Below are 4179 nucleotides of genomic sequence, written 5' to 3'. Positions count from 1 at the left end.
AGAAGAATTGTCGATTTATGCCCCTTAAACAGAAGCTGGGGCGGCTCAAGCGCCACTGCAGTGACATGGGGGAGTTGATGGCGGCTCTGGTTAAGTATGCCGACTCTGATGGTACCAAGGACCCCGAGTCTGATGATGAAAAGCCGGGAAAGGGAAAGAAGAGTGGCAACACCAAGGGGCAGCATCATAACCCGGCAAGTCAGGGGGCAATGGTAAGTGCAAGGCTGATAATAGTTTGGATTTTGTGGCCAATACCAACATGCAGAATTATAACCAGCGTCATAAGGGGAGTCCGACTCAGTCTGGAGGAGGAGAAGTCAACCTAGAAGCAGTGATGAACCAACCGTGTCCAAGGCACAGAAAAAAGGAAAGGCCATCTAAACATTTGTGGAAGGATTGCTTTATCATGAAGCAATTCAAAGAGTCTCATCTTTTCCAGCATGGCCATGGCCTGAATGGCGGCTCAGGTTCCGGCTCACAAGGTCTGGGTTACGGTGGTGGCAGTTCTAATTCCAGTTTCCAGGGCCACCAAAACCATCAAGGTAATCATGTTGGTTATAATCAACAATCTGGTCATGGGGCTTAGCAGCAGTAGCAGTCTGGTTATCAAAGTAATCCAAAGTAGTTGAATAGTGGGCAGTACCACGTCTTCACCACAAGTTTATGCATGCAGGATCAGAAGCTCCATAAAAGGGCTGTGAATGCCATTGAGCCGACAATTCCTCGTTACTTGCGATGGTCTGAGCATCCCATTATGTGGAGTCGAGAGGATCACCGCCCCGGATTGATAATCCGGGTCACTTGGCTTTGGTGGTGGTGCGTCAAGTTGGTGGATACAAATTCACTAAGGTACATGGATGGGGGTAGCAGCATTAATATCCTTTACTATGATACTTTCCGTCGCATGGGGTTGACTGACAAAAGACTTAAACCATCCATACTATTTTCCATGGAATGGTGCCTGGTAAGTCGGCGTATCCTGTAGGCAAGATTGATCTGGAAGTAGCCTTTGGGGATGAACATGATTCTAGGGCCGAGAGACTAACCTTTGAAGTGGTCAAGATTAAAATCCCGTATCACACTCTGTTTGGACGGCCGGCTTATGCCAAGTTCATGGCACAACCTTGTTATGTTTATCTGTAGCTCAAGATGCCGGGTTACAAGGGGACCATCACAGTGCATGGAAGCCGGAAAATAGCTTTGGAGTGTGAAGAAGGTGACGCTGCTTATGCTAAGTCTATTTGTGCAATAGAGGAATTGAAGTTCTACAAAGACAATGTTGATCCAGCGGATATGACATCTTTGAAAAAGCCAACTACAGAGCATGATCCGGTATTGAAGTTTAAGTCGGCCGATGACACGAAGCTAGTTGACATTGTTCCTGGCAATTCATCCAAGCAGTTCAGTATCAGTGCTAACCTGGATCCAAAATTGGAAAGTGCGCTCATCGAGTTCATCCGTGAGAACCGGGACATCCTTGCATGAAAACCTTCTGATATGCCAGGTGTACCGATGGAACTCGCTGAGCACACTCTTAATATTGATCCAAATTTTAAGCCGGTCAAGCAATTCCTTCTCCGCTTCAACGAGGAGAGGCGTAAGGCCATTGGTGAAGAAGTGGCCCGGCTCCTGGTGGCTGGGTTCATTATTGAAATCTTTCATCCTGAGTGGTTGGCTAATCATGTGTTGGTACTTAAGAAGAATGGCACTTGGCGTATGTGTGTGGACTACACGGACTTAAACAAGGCCTGTTCGGCTGATCCTTTTGCTCTCCCTCGTATTGATAGAACCATTGATGCTACGGCGGGTTGTGAGAGTTTGAGTTTTTTGGATGCTTATTCTGGTTATCATCAGATCAAGATGGCAGTTAAGGACCAGGAGAAGACGGCTTTCATCACTCCTTTTGGAGCCTTCTGTTATGTGTCTATGCTTTTCGGGCTCAAGAGTGCCCACGCGACTTACCAACACTGTGTGCAAAATTGCTTTCATCATTAGATTGGGCGCAATGTTCATGCTTACGTGGATGATATTGTGGTGAAATGCAGAAAGAAGGAAACTTTGACAGATGATTTGAAGGAGACCTTTGACAATCTCCGGGTCTATAAAATGATGCTTAACCCGACCAAGTGTGTTTTTGGTGTGCCAGCAGGCAAACTTTTGGGATTTCTGGTTTCTCGATGGGGTATTGAAGCTAACCTGGAAAAAATTAAGGCTATTACTTCCCTGGCTAAGCCGGCGTGTGTCAATGATGTTTAGCGTTTGGCGGGTCATATTGCGGTTTTAAGCCGGTTGGGAGAGAAGGCTATCCATTTGTATTAGATGATGAAAAAGACAGGTAATTTTGTCTAGAGTGATGCTGCTAATGAGGCATTTGAAGCCTTGAAGAAACAGTTGGCTGAGCCACCGGTTCTTGCTGCTCCTATTGATAAAGAGCCGTTGTTATTATACGTGGCTGCTAATGCCCGGGCTGTCAACGTAGCTATTGTGGTGGAACGGAAGGAAGCAGGTAAGGAATATCCAGTTCAGAGGCCGGTCTATTACATTAGTGAAGTGCTTATTGAATCCAAGCAGAGATATCCGCATTAGTAGAAGCTTGTTTATGGGGTGTTCATGGATAGTCAAAATCTCAAGCAGTATTTCTTCGGTCATCCTATCACTGTGGTTAGGTCTACCCCTTTAGGGGATATTATTCAAAACAGAGAAGCCACACGTAGAGTAGGCAAGTGGGCTATTGAGCTTGGACCTCATGGTTTGAAATATATGCCTCGCGCGACAATAAAATCCCAAGCACTTGTGGATTTCATCAATGACTGGATAGAGCCGCAGATGCTTGAAGAGAAGCCAGATAACATATATTGGACTATTCACTTTGATGGTTCCAGGCAATTGGACAGATCGGCGGTTGGAGTTGTCTTAACTTCCCCTTGAGGTGACAAGTTTTGTTATGTTTTAAGGTTGATGTTTCCTTGTACTAACAATGCAGCTGAGTATGAAGCCTTGCTCCATGTTCTTCGGATGGCTAAGGAGATGAATTTAAGCCAGGTGAGATGTTTGGGAGACTCATACTTAGTGGCTCAGCAAGTTTTGGGCAAATGGGATTCTAAGGATCCACTCATGGCGGCTTATCGCCGCGAGGTTGATGCTATTGCTGGGCACTTCAAGGGTTATCAAGTGGAACATATTGATCGCAGGAAAAATGAGGCGGCTGATGCCTTGAGCCGATTAGGGTCCCGGCATAAGCCGGTACCACCTAGCACTTTCTTGGATATACTGCATAACCCCTTAGTTAAGTTGCCTACAGAGGAAGATCTTGCTATTCCTGACCCGGAGGCACAATTGGTGGCTGCTCTTCACGCTATTCCTGATTGGACAGTTCCATATTTGGCTTATATGACCCGAGGCAAGTTACCTGAGGCTGAAGCCTTGGCCAGACAGATAACCCGGTGATCTAAATCGATGACAATTGTCAACGGAGAGTTACACCATTGTAGTGTTACTGGGGCGTTTCAATGTTGTGTCTCTCCTGAAGAGGGTCATGAAATTCTTTGCGAGATTCATGAAGGAGATTGTGGTCATCATGACGACTCTAAATCTCTCGTGGCTAAAGATTTTCATCATGGATTTTATTGGCTGGCGGTTTATGCTGATGCAGAGGATTTGGTTAGTAAATGTGATAGTGTCAGAAATTTTCACGGCGAGCTCATGTGCCGGCTCAAGAATGGAGAATGATTCCAATTACTTGGCCGTTTGCAGTTTGGGGGCTTGATATGGTTGGGCCTTTCAAAAGGTCCAAGGATAAGAAGACCCACCTTTTGGTGGTAGTTTACAAATTCACAAAGTGGGTTGAAGAAAAGCCGGTCAGTAAGTGTGATGCGGCAACAACAGTTCACTTCATCAAAAAGGTGATTTTCCTCTTTGGTTTTCCCCACAGAATTATAACTGATAATGGCACTAATATGTCCAAGGATGCTATGAAAGAGTTTTTTCAACATGAGCATATTCGACTTGATGTATCCTCAGTGGCTCACCCCCAATCCAATGGTCAAGCTGAGAGAGCCAACCAAGAAATTTTGAGAGGCATCAAGCCCCGGCTTATGGTTCCTTTGCAAAGGACGCCGGGTTGTTGGGTGGAGGAGTTAACCTCAGTGTTATGGAGTATCAATACTACCCCCAACAGGT

The sequence above is a fragment of the Triticum aestivum genome, chromosome 7B (assembly GCF_018294505.1).
Source record: "Triticum aestivum cultivar Chinese Spring chromosome 7B, IWGSC CS RefSeq v2.1, whole genome shotgun sequence".
NCBI classification, from domain to species: domain Eukaryota; kingdom Viridiplantae; phylum Streptophyta; class Magnoliopsida; order Poales; family Poaceae; genus Triticum; species Triticum aestivum.
Note: the sequence above shows the minus strand (reverse complement) of the source record.